At 38.7% G+C, this 19495-nt stretch overlaps 1 protein-coding gene across 9 annotated transcripts in view; it reads right to left on the bottom strand.

The window, feature by feature from the left end:
• ZMIZ1 (zinc finger MIZ-type containing 1) overlaps window positions 1-19495 on the bottom strand; it is a 405624-nt gene that overhangs the window by 304428 nt on the left and 81701 nt on the right. For 8 of the 9 annotated variants that reach the window (XM_088129052.1, XM_088129104.1, XM_088129038.1 and 5 more), the window contains exon 2: window positions 18013-18123. The exons of the other annotated variant lie outside the window; for it this stretch is intronic. The gene's annotated coding sequence lies outside the window, so the exon portion shown is untranslated. The remainder of the gene's footprint in view (window positions 1-18012; window positions 18124-19495) is intronic. 9 annotated transcript variants of the gene reach the window in all.

The following is a 19495-nucleotide window of genomic DNA, read 5'->3' as shown; positions in this document are numbered from 1 at the left end:
CTCACTCAACCTCGCCATCTGCACACAAAATAAATAATGCAAATTGATGTTTTATGTATTTACTTTGAAAATTAGAACTTAAAATGGATTATGCACATATCTGGTGGACTGTTTGGCAAGAAATGTAAGAATTACTTCCTGTCAAGAGAGGAATAGAGATGGAGGTTAAGACTAAGCAGCCAACAGAGAAAATGGAATACTAGCCATAGGAGAACGTTAATGAATTAGGCAGGTCCTTATCATTTCTAAGCTCGACCATAGGATTCCCCACTTGATCTCTCATGCCTAAAACTTGACTATACATGGTCCATGACTACAATAAGCAAGCTTATGTTTTCTAGACATTTCTTCATGTAGTTGATATAGCTTGATCTGAAAAAGCCAAACAGTTTTAGATCTGGTTAATGCTTGAATGGATCTCCAAAGAATGCAATGGCAAGTCACCTGAATATGGTTACCAAGAAAAGAAGACAAGACATATCCATGAAATTATGCTTGACTTAAAGAGGACTTGACCTACCTGGGCAGATGTTAGAAGGAACACATGGAGAGTCCTTTGGATAATGCCATCACATAGAGACCCTGGTCCAGAATGGCATGTGTTCTGCCAAACAATTATGGGATCTATGCAGTTAATCAAATGAACATCTGGTGTTCAGAAGGACTGAGTGTGGAATCTTATTTCACCCACTCCATGTGTTCACAACTACTTATCTTCCTTATCACTAGGAATGCTGAAACCCTAGGATTACCAACATTACAAGAAGATGCAAATATACTATTGTTTAGACTGGTGATCAAGCTGATTATTTTGGTCACCAACTTGATTAATGTAAGACTTAAACTCCAGGGAATACTAAAGAACTGGCCTTCCTTTGTATGACTTATACATACAAAGTACATACTACAAATATGGCACCTACAAGCTTTATCCAATTTATAATCCACAAAGACAGAGGATTGATGCAACTGTGTATAATAGAACCCTTAGAAATTATGATAATGGTAGCAATTTTCCCTTTTTAACCGTTTACAGTTCAGATCTTGAGTTTTTCATAAAGGGTTTATTCCTAAACATCTCATTCTTTGACACAGTCAGGAGAGTTAGGTTTTTTTATGAATAGTTTCTTTTTACATCATTTTTCTACTACCTTATATAAAACAACAGTTCCAATTAAGCTGGAAATTAGATAATTTGTAAGCAAAGCATCTTCACTCAATCCAAAGTGTGCCAGACAGATGTGAACTGGACCCTTCTCATTCTTGTTTTTTCCTATATAAATTCAGCATTTAAAACTGATATGCCTTCATTTTTAATGTTTACACTAAATAACTTCCAATGTAGGAACAACACTTTTCATCTAATACAGGAGCTTGTAACTTGTTCACTGGATTAAATTGCTTTCCAAAAGACTGAAACAACCATTATGAAATGCTGCTTACAATATGATCAGTACAGGCCCACATGTGCAAAGGACAGAGGCCTTTCCATGTCCCCTCAGTTAAAGCAACTTTCCTTTCCTTGATCTTGAACTTCGATGAACTTCATACATCAGTCCAAACACAGTATAGCCAAACCTCTTCACAAATTCCAAATTTTTGGAATATAATTTAACATCACATTAACATCCTTGAACGTCCTTCCCAATACTAGGTTCACCATAGAAATAATACGGATTATTGAGAAAGATGTGATTATGCATTATATAATCCTGGTGTGTACCAATCTCTAAAATTTATCAGCTGTGAACTCTCTTTGTTGAGAGTTGAGATTGGGCAGTATGATTCTATATGGCCTAGAAAGAAATGAACTATAATGATTTGTGTATGTATTTGATATCACCTCCCCCTCACACACACACCCAGACAAAAAAAGTGAAATTTTGACATTTTAACTGTATGGTATAATTGAGGTTTTTAAATCATGTCTTTTTAAAAAATATTTGTTTATTTTGTTCTTTTTTGTTGTTTTAGTTTGCAATATTTAATTTTTCCAAGAACATAGGGTTTTTTCTTTCATAGCTTAAAAGAAAATGTACAAGTTTTGTTCATGATTATTCTTATCTGCATGGATTAAAAAAAAACTCAATAAACTAGAAAAAAGGGCTTCACATATTAGAGTGAGGAACTTTTTTTAGTTCAAGAGAGTGGGGGCATTTTCTTCTCCCCTCCACGTATTTACCCCTTGCTTTCTGTTTCTCTTTGCTACTGTAAGTCAACACAACAGAATTTCCCTTCTTCCACAGACAACTGTTCCCTTCACTTGTCGGCCAATTGTGCCATTTTCGGTTCATCTCTGTTCTGTACATCCAGGCAAATTCAGAGAAGGCTATGCAAGCGTTGACGTCACACTTTTCCTTGGCCTGTAACATCCAGAAAGCTCAGAGCAGGTTAGACCCAGAGTCCACTGGAGTTGGGCAGCCAATGAATTTAAATAAATAAAATAAAATAAAATAAAATAAAATTCCACAAGTTTCTCCTCCAAACTGTACATGAATGGACATATGAATACGGACCAACCAGCACCCTATCAGCCAAGAAAGAAGGTGGTCCTGCACTGATTTAACAGCTAACTAAAACTGATATGTTGGCTGTTTTGCCCTTGTGTGGAAACCAAACGCTTCCCTGTGCATCGTTGTCAATCCATAATACTTCTGTAGTTGTATGATGCCAATTTTCGCCTGTTTTATCAAAGCAACTTTCAATTGTTTTCTTAACTTACTCAGATATTTGCTCCTTCTATGGCATATATTCCTTCTATCCTGGAGCAAGTTAACAGATGCCATTATCACTGGTGAAGAGAACAAAGCTAACAGTAACAACCATTCCTTGCTAGGTAATTATTATGGAAGGAAAAAAATGCAAATGAGCCCTAATCCATCTCTCACAATGGCAAAGGTCTTGGAATTCTATTAAAGCTTTTTGCAACACTCTGCTAAATTAGAAGACCACCCCGAAGAAAGCATCAAACTGCTCATTCAAATAAATCCCCCACTTCAATGCAGTTCTTTGAGAAAAATACCAAGTACCTGTTCAGACACTGCTATGATCCAAGGATTTCATTCAGGGTGAATTAAAAACAACCAAGCATGCCAGAAATGATGTGCCCGCAGAGGACAGGGGCACAGCCTCAACTAGACTGCACCGTTACCGTCTGGGCATTTGGGACTATTTTATGGAGGGTATGCAGTCTTTTTCTCAAAGCCCTGCTCACGTGCCCTTCACAAAATCCTTATAATAACCAAGCTCTTGAAATACGTCTATTAATGGTAATTGAGAATGCTAAAATCCCCATATGAAAGTTGGGGGCACTGTTTTCCAAAAAGGTAGCAGTGTCCAGATGGGTTAGCTTTTCCCTTCTCCTGCAAATCTCCCCATCCCATAGCAATCAGATTTTAAACATTCTCCTTTGACCCCAGTTTGAAAGCCTCCCTGTCCTTTAGGGCAGGGAATAACTAAACTGTTACAGATCGGGAGATAACTCTGCTTGGAGAAAGAGGGCAGGGTCCAGATTAAAAGGTGGTTGATCTGGCCGGGGAAATCCTGGGAGGTTCCCCATTCCTCACCCAAGAGGAAATCAGGAGATTACAATAATATGGCCTTGCATGGTCCCTCCCTTACATTCCAGCTGCCTTCCCCATTGGTGGACTATGATTTTAAGAAAAGAGCTGGATAACTCCTCATCTGCTACCTTCTTCCCACCACAAGAGAAGTGAGGAAGGAAAGACAGGGTTAAAACCATTCCCAATAGTTGTCTTAAGCAGAACCTGAGAAATTCAAACCATTCACTGGCAGGTTAACACACAAATGGATTTATGAAAATTTGAGCTTTGTGGGGCAAGCATCTACATTCCATCTTTTGCATGAATGGGATTATGAAACAAGTCATTTTTGAATGGTTGGACTATAGATTATACCATCTAAAATCAGATGGAAAAGGGAAAAAAAACACATGAACCTCAAACTTCTGTATATTCAGAATGCCATATATACAGTATGTATGTATGTATCTATGTATGTATTCCTTGGGTATATTCACTAAAATCTCTAGTATGCTTAATTCTTCATTAAAGAATTAAGATTCCAGACATGGGGAAGCAGATCCAGTTGGATCTCTATTAAGACTTTCTTTGATCTAGCACTTTAATTCAGGGTGAAGCACTGTGTCTTCAACTGCCTTATGCGATCTTGCTCAGAAAGCCCCTTTTGACATCTTCTCTGACCCAGATGGCAAACTGGCAAACCCTGGCAGCTTTTTTAAGCTCCATTCCTTAAAACCAAGCAGAAGTAATGAAAAAAGGAAACAGTACAGCTTTAGCTTCACCAACATGCATGCTGTGATTGTCCCAGCCCCTGTGACTCCAGCATCTAAAAATCCTATGTGTGTTTGAGTGTGTGTGTGTGTATGAGAGAGAGAGGGAGGGGGAGGGAGAGGGAGAGGGAGAGGGAGAGAGATTCCCAAGTCTTATTTGGCAGATCTCAAAAAAGCTAAGCATGGTCAAACCTGGTTAGTAATGAGATGGGAAACCAGCAGGAAATCCCAGGGCTGTAGGTTACAGTTAATATGCTGTCCATTAGGTCCCCTAATGCCTTTCAAGGGCAACTAATATACATTCATTTTAAGCACTTTATCACCACCACAAGTATGTTCTTATACCAGGCCTACTACCAAAGCAAATTTTCAGATCAACTACAACATACTGGTTTTCCCATAAAACCAATTCACACATTCACCTTCTACTGGTCAATTACATAGCAATGAAATAGAGACTGCTAACACTGAAGCCCAGGACAACAGACACAACCTTTTTACAAATGGGAAATATGGCAAAATGGAAGATAAATGGAAGTTCATTAACAATGTCTTTCCTTCAAGCCAACTCTTATACACCTGAACACTTTAGGAACTCAGTTTTCTCTGTAACTCTGAAATCTGTAATTTAATAGTGACATATGGCTTGGTATTTGGAGTGAAGGACACCCTCGTTTCATGTACCTTGCATCTTATTACTAATTATGTCTACCGGATCCATTCCTGCAGTTCACAATCATGTATTAACTTCATCCCTATAGAGTTTTAGAGGACCTTGCATGCCAAGGGACTCTTATGAACAAATTAATAGTTAAGAGCCATGCATTTAAAAGCCTAGTTTTAAATCAAGTCATAAGTAAATGTTAGATATCTCTATCTAGACAAGTATTAAAGCATGACAATTCAGTAATATCTCAACAATTATTTCAAAGATCTAATTTGCCTTTCATAAGGGGGTACAAGCACATATTTGCTTACTCTCAACAATGTAGGGTTCTTCCCCCCAGGCAAGGACAAAGCTTGCCAATTACATTCACAGCAAACCATTCATATCACAAAAGGCTCAGGGAATACTACGACTCTACAGAGAGTCTGTGGTGCCAAGCTAAATGCTGCAAAGGATGTGGGGAGGATCTCTTGACTGCTTCAGTGTGAACTAGTCCATTGTTTAAACAGATCTCACATCCCTTCATGGTGGACTTCTCTACAATCTCTGTACCCCACAAATTACTCCAGGTCTTCAGTGCACTCCCCAATCCAAAGAGCAAAAGGATCTGCAAGAGACAATTCCCATTCCACAGGGTTTATGCTATTAATTCAGATCTGGCACCAAATATGAAACTGACCGGTATGAAAGAAGTTTGCTGTGATGGTTTGGAGAGAGAGTGAATGAGAACTGAATTGCAAGCCAATCTATAAAACAAGAGTGAATGGGTTGAGAAGAGGAGGAGGACTGAGGAAGTCATGTCTGGATGGAGACATTTCAAAAGACAGAGGTGATAAGTTTAAAGAACAAAGGCAATGTGTGAAGTGACGTCTGGACATAGTGGAAGCAAGCATTGTTTGAAGGACAGAAATGTATAGAGACAAGTATAACAAATGAGGTTGGTGTAAACTAAATTTAGTTGTATTTACATTTAGCTGTCCCTAAGTCCTTGTTAGTTGGTTGATTGGCTTATGCTTTCTTATTGCTTTTCTGTGTTTTGCTACTCCCAAAAGAGAACTGTGTGATGAGTATGGAGTTATGCATGTAATTTGACACCCTCCCAGTCTTAAGCCAAAAGCAGCACAGTAGCTGTCTACACAAGAAAAGAGAAAGAGAAGATGATCGAGCTCCTGGCAAATCATACATGGTATACGCTGGTGCTACTAGGACCCAAGCCATGCGTGCTTGTATTGATTAAATTAAATTAATCAATTTCCTGGGATATGGACAGAGCTGAAATAGTGGAGTGACCTAGATGCTTTTCTTCCCACTCTCTGAGGCATTTAGAATCTCCAACTTGCCAAGGAATCCAATCAGAATTTTGAAAGCCAAAGAGCTCTTCCCATGTGAATTAACCATGGAAACATGTGGCAAAAGGTCTAGTGTGGAGGCATTTTTACAGACAGGAATCTCTTCCTACTGGATAGAGAAGTGGGGGAACCACCGTATTAAGGGCCTTATTACCCCCACAGACTTTTGATGGGGTAGAATGGGTTTAGTTCTTTTGAATTGATTTACAACCGGGGGTGGGGGGAGGAGGTTGCTCCCAGAGAAGTCAAAAGAGCAATGTCTGCAGTGTGCGATGTTCAGAAAGAATCAACTACTTCCACTGAAAGGGAGATAGGAACCCCCATATGGGATGCTCCCAACCCATTGTCTGAGCGCTCCAAATGTTCCACAAGCACACAACAGTTGGCCTACACTTGCTTTAACTTCATAAAGGAGGTCAATAATTTATCTGCCATCCAGTCTAACAGACGTCATTCCTGGGGAAAGTACTGCATAGGTCTATGTTCATTTCCTAGATTTTTTAAGTGAGGCCTCAACATACAGCAGGAAATAGCCAGCCTTCCCTGGGCTTGGCACCTTGGCTGGTCAGCCTAGTTAATACAGTAAAACATTGATTTAATGGACTACTGAGAGTGGTGGTGGTGGTGGTGGTGGTGAGAGAAATATGTTAAATGTGAATTAAATGGGCAATCCAAACTTAGGTGATTTAGCTAAATGTATATCCTTCACATAATTACACAAATATTACGTCAATTGCCCAGACCAATTTGCCAGATGAACTTCTCCATTATTGAAGGGACATCATCAAGAGTCAGATTTGACTGCTGTATCCAAAGTCCACTGAGATGGAGGTGTTCCTTTAGTTGGATGGGATTCCTCCAGTGAATCCCAGGCCTCTGGGCTAGATTGGGAAGGAAGGAAGGAAGGAAGGAAGGAAGGAAGGAAGGAAGGAAGGAAGGAAGGAAGGAAGGAAGGAAGGAAGGAAGGAAGGAAGGAAGGAAGGAAGGAAGGAAGGAAGGAAGGAAGGAAGGAAGGAAGGAAGGAAGGAAGGAAGGAAGGAAGGAAGGAAGGAAGGAAGGAAGGAAGGAAGGAATGGAAGGAATGGAATGGAATGGAATGGAATGGAAGGAATGGAATGGAAGGAAGGAAGGAATGGAAGGAAGGAAGGAAGGAATGGAATGGAAGAAGGAAGAAGGAAGAAGAAAAAGGAAGGAAGGAAGGAAGGAAGGAAGGAAGGAAGGAAGGAAGGAAGGAAGGAAGGAAGGAAGGAAGGAAGGAAGAAGAAGGAAGAAGGAAGAAGAAAAAGGAAGGAAGGAAGGAAGGAAGGAAGGAAGGAAGGAAGGAAGGAAGGAAGGAAGGAAGGAAGAAGAAGGAAGAAGGAAGAAGGAAGAAGGAAGAAGAAAAAGGAAGGAAGGAAGGAAGGAAGGAAGGAAGGAAGGAAGGAAGGAAGGAAGGAAGGAAGGAAGGAAGGAAGGAAGGAAGGAAGGAATCCCAGAAGTAGGCAAGAAAACTACATGGGCTTGCCATGAAATCACCAACAGTTGAGCTCAACTTGTAAGTTTTCTTCAACTTCCATTTCTTAGCAACTGCTCAGCCCAGACCACCGTATACAGCCAGCTAAAGCTAGACTACTGCATTGTTTCCAGGCTTCCCCTACCACTGACCTACTGAAGAGCTTAGAGGCAGACTTGTACAAGCTCACAAGCCATAGAAGCAGGCAATGCATTACAATAGTCTACTTATTTCATGGATACTTTGCTTTTAGGTATGCTTCGGCTTAAGAGAAACACATGCCATATATGCTGAGGCTACCTGAAGCAGCATGAATTTTGAGAACAAATGTCGGCAACTTTTTTTTTTATGCAAATGGTTATCATCACAAACAAGGTCCAATTACTTCCCAAAGTTGCAGTGCAAAGGGCAATGCGCTACTCAATCCAAACCACAAATGCCACCGACAAAACTTGCCCACGTTTTGCTTACTGCCTATAATGTAGCTCCACTTCATTAAAATCTGCTTATAATTTTATGCACTCTTGTTTGATTCATTAACCCCTGGATAAAATGAATGAGCTGTTGATTTAGGGATGCTGTTAATGGGATGCTGTGAGCTATGGATCACATGCTTCCAATCATCCTTTTTTTATTATCAGTCTTCTTGCACTTTACCTTTTCTGAGCTAAGTTCTGCCCCTCTTCTCCCAAACAAAGCTACAACAGCAAATGCTAGAGAATAATACAGCAGGGTCAGGGAGATGTCATAATCACAGTTAACCTACCAGTGCACTAACCCTTTACTATCAAGGGTCTGGAACTATCAGTCAGTTAGAACAGATCAAATGCAAGTTTGGGCAGTGGAGCAGAGATGGAAGAAAGGCTGAATATGCTCACTAGGACAATTTCTATTGCTCTATGTACAGTATAAGACCTGGAGACCTGGGCTATGGATAGAATTCCAAAGAAGTATTTCACAGAGAAAGCCCACTCTTCAAAGCGTGAACACAGCTGTGGTTTTGCAAAAGCCCACACAGCTGCTTTGAGAGCAGTCCACATTTCTGTGCATGTGCACCCACCCATGACACCAGGGATGTAAAGCATGGGGAGATAGTTGGGGGTCTGCTTTACAACTTGAGGAGAGGTGTTTCATTTGCATTTCTGCAGGTCAAGGAAACTCTTCTTTGGACTGCCCTGTTGGAGATCCCAGGGCCAAACAGGAACCCTTGAGCCTTTTCTCTTGAACCTTTTCCTTCTTCAGCCTGACTAGTCCCAAGATGTGTATGGAAATGGCAGCTGGAGCAAAGAGACTCCTTAGCATCCTCCACTAGGAATTGTTAAGAGTTGCTCAAGGGTCCAAGTCCCTCAATTCCCTTCATATATGTTTGCATCTACAGGTTTGGCTTAGGCGAGCAACTTGCAAGGGCACAGGCTACAGCTGGATGACTTCAGGTCATGTCATCAGATGGGTGGTGGCCTCACAGGAAAGGGTGGATGCTTCTTTTGGATTTATGGAAGGAAATGGGAGTAACAGGCCTCTGGGAAGCTAAATACACCTATTTCCATGCATTAAACTCTCATCTGCCGCAGTTGACGAGAAGGGCAAACCAACCACATTTAAGAGAGGATGTTCTCCCACAGGCCTCCCATTTTCATTTCCCCCTTTTTTAAGAAAAATAAGCATGTTGTTTCAAATCGGTTATTTTTTTGCTACATTCCAGAACTGCATCTCATGGTTCTGGGGGCTACATTGGATCCATGGGTTCCCGCTCACCCCCTAAGGACATGCAGAAAAGGGAGTGACTCGGAGCAAAGGCGAAAGAATAGCCTAGCGGTGTGGTTCGTGGAACTTTTTCAAAATTTCAAATGTATCCACAGGCTGTGGAGGACATTGAGGACTTTCTATTCAAGGTTAAGATCCATTAAACTAACAGAGACAAAACAATTATAGACTTGATTACCACAGTGTAACCTACCCTTTACTTGTGATATTTTATGATTTCCCTCTGGATCCTGAGATAGGAACAGAATAAGCAAAACTACGCTGGCTATACATGGAGAGAAAATCGAAATCTCCCCTTTTTTCCCATGAAAAAAGGAAAACTGATATACTCCCAGGAATACAAATAAAGATAAAACAATTCAGTTAAAAAGGAAGAAAGGAAGAATCTATGGAAACATCAGTACTGTAAATACAAAAGTCTTTGATGCAGTATTACGTTGCTGGCCTCTTGTAATTAAATATTCTAGTATATCAGTGATAGAATCAAGAAACTACTTTTTCTTTTCTTTCTCACAAGTTGATCAGGGATGACGGAGGATAGGAAATGGATTTTTATAATTTTCCTGTTCTATCAATCTCATTCATTTGTTCTTTTAAGCATGCAAGTGAAGTGTGTAAACTTCCCAGCATGAGTACAAAGCTGAAAAATGGAGTATGCAAAATATCACTCCAGGTCCCATCCAAACTGCCTATTTCTTTCCTATGATATGTAAGAAAATTAAACTGAGCCTTCCGTAGATATTAAAAAAGAAAAAGAAAAGAAAAGAAGCCCCAGTATTTTTTTCCCATCATTTTATTGTTCCTCAATATGAATTTGAAATTGACATTGTCTGAAGCACTGGAAATTTATACAGCATAGCCAGAAGGTGTATTAATGTTATCTAATAAATAAAACAAGCTATGTAGTTTTTAAAAATTAGATAAAGAATAACTGCTTGGCAGCACATGTGTTTTGCAACACATACCTTATTAAAATATAATGAAATCATAAAGTAATTTAACTTGCTTTTGACACATTTCTATTATACTACATACATTGCAAACATTCTCGCTCATCCTCAACCCAGTCTTGCAAGCAAGGCCTGTAGGAATCATCAAAGAACTGTGCTCAGGAGCACTGATCCCTGAGTCCCAATACCTATGACAGGAATAAATCACTAACTTCTTCTCTAGTTCTTAGATTGCAAGGATGAGAGACCCCAAGCATATGATATCTTCAGATGACATCTTTCTGAGGTTCAGTGAAACATCTCCAAAGGAGAACAGCAACATGGACCACAACACCTATGGTACTCAACAGTGGACCAAGAGGACTCCATATGAGCTAATTTTCTAAAGAAGGACTGTGTTATTATTTCTACTTTCCAGGCCACAGTTCAATCAGAGAGGAGATGATTCTTTGCCTAAGGCCACCTAAGAAATTTGCCCACAAAATGTGGCTGGAACAAGAAACCTCTCTATTCAAAGCCACATTTTTAATGCTGTGAGCTGGGGGACGCAAGGCAACCACTGCCACATTGTGGTGGGGAAAAAAGTAGAAAAATGTCCACTTTTAAGGAGGAACCAAAGCAATCAGAGATAAATGCAACCAAGTATACTTTTATTGGCATGCACAAATACAGTGATCGCTGGGCCCCTCTCTACAGGAACCCAAAAGAGACCCAAATAAAGCAAGGAAAAGCAACCATCTGGTTTCTGTTGTCTGTCTTCCCCTCTCCAGAGTCATCAGATCCAGCCTCCTGCTTTTACTGAGGACTTAATGCAGGCATGATTCCATTCATACCTTAGCCACCTTTAATTACTGAATTAAACATCCACACACATTCTGAACCTTCCATTTCTAACTGCAACATTTATTTATGTAGTGGCTTTTCAACCTATTTAATAAACAGGGCAGCAATTCATTCAACTGAGTTGCATTGTACGGTTTAAAAAGAGATCTAGAGCTTTCTCTCTCTCACTCTCCCTTTAATGTAATAGCTTTTCAACATATTCAAACATATTCAGTATGTAAATTAATGTAATGTTTAAAAGCTATTATGTTACTATTAATGTAATAGCTTTGAAACATATTCAGTAAAATATTTTTTGATTTAGAGAGTGACCATTGCATGCCTATGACCCCAAGACTAAATGTAACTTGTTGAGCCTTTGGACCATTTTAACCAGAGTTCCTATCAATGTTCAGCTCAAAGAACATTAAAATAAAATAGATACTCTTGCTCGGGTGAGATATCTGACCAACTTCAAAGGAAGCCAATGGAAACAAAATGAAGAAAGAGCAGTGAGAAGACTACCAAGATCTTGGTGGCAAAGGGGAGGTTATGTATGTTTCAGCAAATGAAGTTACGTTAAAAAATTAAACTAAATTACATTACATTAAATAACTACATTTTAAAAGAGGCCTATGAGGAATACTGCATACCAAATTCAAAACAGTGCAGAATTCCAGAATAACTACAGAACAGCAATTAATACAGACTTGCCAAATACCTTAGCAATGCAAGAATCCCACCAACAATTCTACTTTCAAACAAGACCCCTATATTGTATATAGGTAACCTTTGTTGGCAAAACTTTTCTTTCCTCCTCTGTTTTCATTGTAGAAAGAAGTCTTGCCTCTTTTGTGAAGTGAGGGCAGTCTATATCTAGTCATTGCTTCGGCAACTGCTGTTCCTATCAGTATGAGAAACAGCTCTTACAACTTTATAAGTCTCACATTCATGGAAGACTAATCTTAAATTTATGTTTATGACAATTCTATCAGTTTGAAATTCTGAAGGAACCCCTCAGTTACAAGTCTCACTTATGGGAAAACTGGCATACAACTGTCTGCTTTTTGTACAGAAGGGGAAAAGGATAAAGTCTTACTTGGAGTCAAGCTTCTGATGACTTCATAGGCATATCCATGTAGCTTTCTTAGTAATAGTATGGACTGGTTTGCCATTGCATTCTTCCAGAATGCTCTTTTCAACTTCCCGTTCTATCCTATAGCTTAGTATTCTCCAGGGGTCTTCCACCCAAATACTAATTTGGTTCTGCTTAATTACCAAGGCCAGAGAAGATATAGACCTAATCTTGTCCACCTGCTGAGGACAGCCTGTACTTAATAGTCCAAGCCTACGTTTAATATTAATGTAATAGTTAATATTACATACTTAATAGTCCAAGCTTACAACCCACAACATATTCATTTTTATTGGTGAACTATCACTGACACACTGACACACAGTTGCAGGATCTTTAGGACATGACTGCGGTCACTGAATTCCAACTTTAAACCTCAACCACCACCACCACCACCACCACCACCTCCTCCTCCTCCAAAAATCAAAACATTAAGCAAATATCCTGCTGAAATGCTGTTTGGGGGCTCAAAAGCTCTGTACTTGATTTACATATAGGAAGAGAAAAACAGAAATAAAGCAGTCTCAGCATACTAAAAGATGAAATTATTTCTGACACTGCTTAACATATCAAGGTGCGCACCCCTGAAATACATTATCTCAAAACAATACCTATTTCTCTTCAGTCTAGAGATACTCGAGATATAACAGGAGAGTCACAAAATTAGCAATAGTGACTTTTTTTCTCTGTGTCTAAAAAAAAGATTCTAGCAGTGCTATAGCAGGGAAGTGAAGGAATTTGCTGGTGACCTTGGCAAATAAAGCACCAGATACAGGGAGAATCTTACTTGGGAAAATCTGCAGAAGCCCTATTCTTGAAAGTCCCCCAAATGTGGAGTCCTTGGGGTTCTCTGAGCTTGACTGTTTTCTTGCAAATGTTTGCAGCATTCAGTAGCACTGAAGATGTTACCTAGCCGGGTAATGAAATGTTTGCAAGAAAACAGCCAAGCTCAGAGAACCCCAAGGACTCCACAGTTCAGCCCTGAGCTACACAGATTCACTTCTATTGGTCCCCCAAATGTTTTTTGCAAGAGCAATCCAGAATCACAAAGCAGTCAATGTATGCAAAATCAGTTTTAGATGCAGCTTAAATCTCAATGAATTTTTAGACCTGAAAATTTGCTTCTTTATCCATCTCTATGGCTTAGGGACATTTTATTCAAGAAAAGATAGACCTTTCCATTTCACAATAAGATTTTGCAACTCAGTTGGGTGACTGATGCTTTTTTAAATGAATAGTGCGAGAAGGAGAAAGAGATTCTCTTTTCAGCCAAGAGATTAATGCCTTGTGTATTAGTCCCACATTTACTGCAAAACGAGATAAAGCAATAGAGAAGCTATTATCAGAAGCTTCAGAGAAATCCATAAGAAGCCATCCTCAAATGCTTCTGAGGACACTTTCAGAGGAAGTGATCATAAACCTTGTTTTTCCTTGTCTTTCCTTCCCTGTAAACTTGGAAGAAGGCCATTTCATGGGGGCTTACCAGTCATTTGACATCCTATCCAATTGTGCCCAAGTGTTTATAGTCTCTAACGTCTGACATAGTTTAACATTGATGAATAATAATGGATTAAATAAGGAACAATACACATTTTATAAGCTATTTTTTTCAAAGATACTATTCTACAAAAAGTAACAAGGTAAAGGCTCCTTTGTGTTGAGCTCAATTTCTGATGATCTCATGGACACATCAGTGAAGTTTCTTCTGGTCATAATCAGAAGTGGCTTGCCACTGTTTTCTTCCAGAATGTTTGTTTTCCCAAGTTAATCTACAACCCTAGAATTTTTGTCCAAGAACTAAACAGGTCACACATTGCTATGTCCCAAGCCTAGACAAGGGTGGTACATTTGATAATAAGGGAAATTAGCTTGATACTTTGGTACCTAATTAGCCAGCACTGCAGTTGCTTCTGCACTGAAGTTCATATATTTGGGACCAGATAATGCCTTGGGACACCAGTCAACATAGCAGAGTCCAAAGGCACATTCATCTAATCCTATTCTGAGTTTTCCCTCCAATAGGAGTGGAGCCATTAGGGGAGGGAACTTCCAACCCCCAACTCATAAAGACAATCTAGCAGGACACCATGGTCATACACAGAGCTGTGCTTGGTCTCTCTCTGCCATAACAGGGTGTCGGGACAAACCAACTGATTCTGTCCCTAAGCTAGCCCTGAACCCAGACTGGGCAAGGATGATTGGCGTCCTCCAAAGTGCTTTCGAGCTGCATGGACAATGTCCTCTTCAATACTTTGCTAAAAAGATGGGTATTAATTACTGCAAGGTATTTGGCAAAGTATTCTGGATTTCTTTTAAATAGCGTGTGAAAATAATGTTTACGATCTATCAGTAGCTGATATTCTGTCATCAGTTCAGTATTATTTCACACACATCTCTATGCTAACTTAGCAGATGTCTACAACTAGGAAATATGGCATAAAATCTGTTTCAAGTGCTTGATATCTTTAACAGTAATTTTGATACAGCATTATTTTATTTAGCTTCTAAGGCAATAAATACCTATGGTAAATTAGTTGTTAAAATAATTTATTTTAAGCTTCCTTGGTGAGGGAAGACACAGGGATGAATCTTATTAGAGGGTAGCATTCCACTAAGATCTCCCCAAGACGTCCATTAGAATGACAGCCCCTGATAGTATCTGGCCGTCTGAACCAGATTGTGGATGAGGGATTGGATTCAATCCACTGGATAAATACAATTTCCTACCCCAATCCATTCAAATTCTGAAGAGCTCTTAGTACTCCTTCTACTTGATTATAGCATAACATTTAGTAACTATACCTTTTATCCAAGAGTTGATATCTATATTTTATATTTCATCTTTATTACAACCATCTATAGTTAATTAGGTAACAGTCTGTTTATATTACACACATGAAAATGTTGAAATGCATACATATGTACAATTAGCTGATCATGTGAAATTATGCTATTATTAATACTTGTTTTGCAAATATTCTATTCACCACTGTAGGTGGGCTGTTTTGCCAAATGAATCATAATTATTTTTTGCCAGTTTATTAATAGGTGTTAGGTAGATTCTAAATATTAAGTGGATACGAATTTAAAAAAATGGTTGTCAACACAATCTTGCTTACTATCGCTACTTTTCTGAACCTAGTCAACAAACAGGATGAACAAAATATGATACCCCCTATTTTAAGTAAATCGTTTATTAAGCTTAACTTCCATAAGACTACTTGAATATAAAATAAGTACTATAAGTACTTTGTAGTATTTTTCCATCACATAATATTAAGAGTGGATATTTGTTTAATTTCCATAGTAATGCTTCTGATTTGTGAAAATTAGAATTAATTTTTGAAACCAAATCAAAGGAAAACTTCAGAAGAGATGTATCAAGATTTCTAAAAGATGCTGCTGCTTTAATGCATCATAGAGGAGTGCTTTGTCTGCACAATACTCTTCATGAAACACCTGTTTTGAATCATTGCTCTGTTGTAGTGTGTATTTTTTATGACACAATAACTTTATATACAAGCTACCCTCAATTACTGAAGTCTTGTGATTATTTAGAAACTTTAAATGACTATGCCCAGAGAGATGAACAGGGTTCTAACATATAAAGATATTGAAAGTGCTGAATTAAAGCAGCCATTAGCAAGAAATGCTACAATATTACTTTTCAAGCTAAAATTGCAGGCGTTTTATTGTCTTCATGCTCAGACATGTGGAACTTATCTGAGGTAACCTGATTCTTGCAAATAACTAATTAGTTGAAATTTAGAAAGGCAGATATAAAAAAACAACTGGAGGTAATAGAAAGTTTGTCCTACAGCAATATCAGATACCATTTCTGCAGTTCTGAATTTTTCTTTCTTCCTTGTTACAAAATATAAACCTATTATGCTTTTTACTTTTGAGTGAGCAACATTATGCAAACAACAGAAAAGTAGTCAGAAAGAATAAGCCAAAGAAATTAAGGCCTGAGATAAGAAAAAACAAAACAAGGAAACATAGTCAAATGTAGTTTGCATCAACCCCTCTCACTACTTTTCTCCAAGCCCTTCTTTCTCTGCAGATCATCCATATTTCCACCACATCCCTACATCATTTCTTACATTTAAAAATATTATTTCAATTCAGATTTTAAGAGTTGACCTAACATTTGTGATTTTAAAATGTTAATTTGTTCACTGTCGGAATGCCACAGAAGCCAAGTTCACACACCAAGCCGTGTATTATTTAAGACTTCAAAACAATATATTTATATTATAAACAGACAGGAAAAAAAGGAAAGAGATTTTACCATGTTACCCCAAACAAGTTTCAGACCGTTTTTCCTTTTGTTATTTTTTTAGCATGGACTTCTAAAAGTTTTGACATCAATGACTGGTCCAAAGGCAGATCTGCAGCAAAATTAAAGAAGCAGTGGGGTTCCACTGCTGTTTACCAGTAGGACTTCAGTCAACCATCATGATTGTCCCCATTAGTTTTAGTTCCAAAACTGAAGTGAAATGTTCAGGCACAGATAGACCAATTTGAACTCAGCAGGTCAAAAACCCCTTAATCTGCAGAAACTAATTACTCTCGGGTAGTCTTTAAAAAAAAATTCTTCTTAACTATGAAATACCAACTAGCCAGGGCAAACAGAATCGCTCTTCTTGAAGAAGAGGAGGTAGAAGAAAATGATCCTAACCTAAGGTCATCCATTCAACTCCAGTAAAGGAATCTGAACAGCCCCCACAAGAACAGCCAAATGAAGAGGACTGTTTCTAGCCTATGCCACCTGTCCTGCATTTAATAATTATTCCACAAAGAATCTGCAAAGTCTTAAATGCAGTAAGTCCTGATCACTAGAAAGCTTGCCGTGCTGATCTGACAAGGCAGGAAAGGCAAAAATAAATGTTTCCACTCAAGCTGTCAAGTTTCTACTCTTTCCTTCAATCTCCTGAAGCAAATGTTTTCCTGCAGCTTTTCAGGGTCAGCAAACACAGAAAGCTGGTGATTTGGTTAACCAAGGTTAAAAAGAATTGGGAAACTGCCTGACTACCTTCTCCATTATGTTTTTCCCTTCTTAAGTTTAATCTCAGCATTCCTGTTCAGTTTATCATTGCCAGTTTGGCCTCCTTTAGCCAGAATTTCAAGCCTGATAACATAAAATCTAATCAACATTAGTAGCTAATTGAGCCAATGTTTATGCAAGGCTTGGCGGTGGTTAAGACCAGCAGGGACATTTTTTTCTGGGACAAAATCTGGGGACAGAAAGCCATGATACTACACGATCTCTAACGTCCACAAAGGTCTAAAAATGAAGTCTATCTACCATGTAAGAAGAGCAAATCAGAACAAAATATATCTACAATGTCTTCTTGATATGATTTTCTAAAAATTAAGGGAGCAAAGGCAATAAACTCTAGCTAAGAAATTATGCAAGACTAAAAGCTTCCACACAAACTCATTCAGACCTCACCCATTTTTCCTACCTGCCCCTGTGAGGAAACTTAACAAGCAGAACACTAAATGGGCAAATAATTACCTTTTAACTCTTGGAAGAGGCCAACATCAATTAACGTACAGGAGCTCTTAACAAACAGAGAGAGGAGGAGGAGGAAGCTGGGAGCAATGCCTGCATTCATCAAGGTCGTTCCTAACAGGAGGAAAACCAGAAAGAAAGAAAAAAAATAGTTAACTATCAATTTTTATAACATTGATGGAGAAGATGGTAATTCCCAAACATGAAAAGAGCGATCAAGACACAGGCATGATACTTAATCTTCCATTATGGAAAATGCACTGAGTGGCTGAAAAAGGTTAATGCTGCACGGTGGGGGGGGGGGGACTTGTCTGGGCTTGGAATTTAAGTAGACACAAGCAGAGTCGTCTCACGTTGGAAGCCGGCAGAGAAAAAGCATTTCCATATTCTTGCTAAAAATATGGAACTTCATGGCCACTTACCAGAAGTTGAGGTGATTGTGGGGACAAACTTTACTTTTAGAAGCAAGATCTTATAATGAAAATGTGATATAATACAACATAAGAACAATATGTTATAAAGTATCCAGGATCCAACAGCCAGAACTGGAGGTCAGTGTCCTAAAATGCTTGCCTATGTCATGGAATGCTTTGACATTATGTGACCATTTCACACTCCAAAGAAGACTTTTCCATCTACAGAGAAAGGGCTTCCTGGACGATGTCATCAGTTTTGGTTTAAATTCCTAACCTATTTTACACTTTGCTATCCAAAGTGTTATTTCAAGACCATAAATTTGCAGACTTTTTGGGGGTGGGGTATCTAAAGGGCTTTGTGAGAGCTACGTTAGTCATTCTTCTCAAAATCTTGGGAGGTACTATTATAATTGTAACTTTAGACATGGGGAATCTGAGCAAAATAGGACTATCTAGGGAGATCCTACCAGTTCATGGGTCCAAATCTTGCTCTCTAAGCTGCAAGCCAAAATGGCCTCTTATTGACAAACTAAACTTTCCAAACTTGGCTTGTTCTAATGTAATGAAAATGTGAACAAGGGATCGAGGGAACAAACTTAAATAATCAACAACTTAAATAAAGTACAATTAATTATTAGAGCACTAAGGTGTTTTCGGTCATATTATGATGAAAAGTCTCGCTTAACGTTAAAAAAACCCTAGGTGGGAGAGTCAATTCATAATTAATACTGAAGCGCCAAAACATTTGCAAAATCCAGTTTCAGGAAATAAAAGGGAGAAAGAATACATACAAAAAGTCTTCCCTTCTCCCCACTCCACATCTACTTGAAGGAGTACTGGGGCATAGCTCAAGGCCCCTTCAGAAATGATCATCTGATGTTTAATCTGGACTCAGGACTACTCAATGCAACCTTTGGGTCATAATGTAAAGCACTGTTACTTGAGATTAAGAGACAATGAATAAAATAGGCAAACTATGTAGCATGATTGTAGTCTCCTCTTCTAGTACTAATTAAAAAAAATGTTAACTCTCCTTTGAGTTGAGCTCAAATCCTGATGACTTCATAAAC

The sequence above is a fragment of the Python bivittatus genome, unplaced genomic scaffold (assembly GCF_059951505.1).
Source record: "Python bivittatus isolate LINGU-HERP-01145 unplaced genomic scaffold, Pbiv_v1 ctg000050_np1212, whole genome shotgun sequence".
Lineage (NCBI taxonomy): Eukaryota > Metazoa > Chordata > Lepidosauria > Squamata > Pythonidae > Python > Python bivittatus.
The sequence above is the reverse complement of the archived record's forward strand: the minus strand, read 5'-3'. Positions and strand labels throughout refer to the sequence as shown.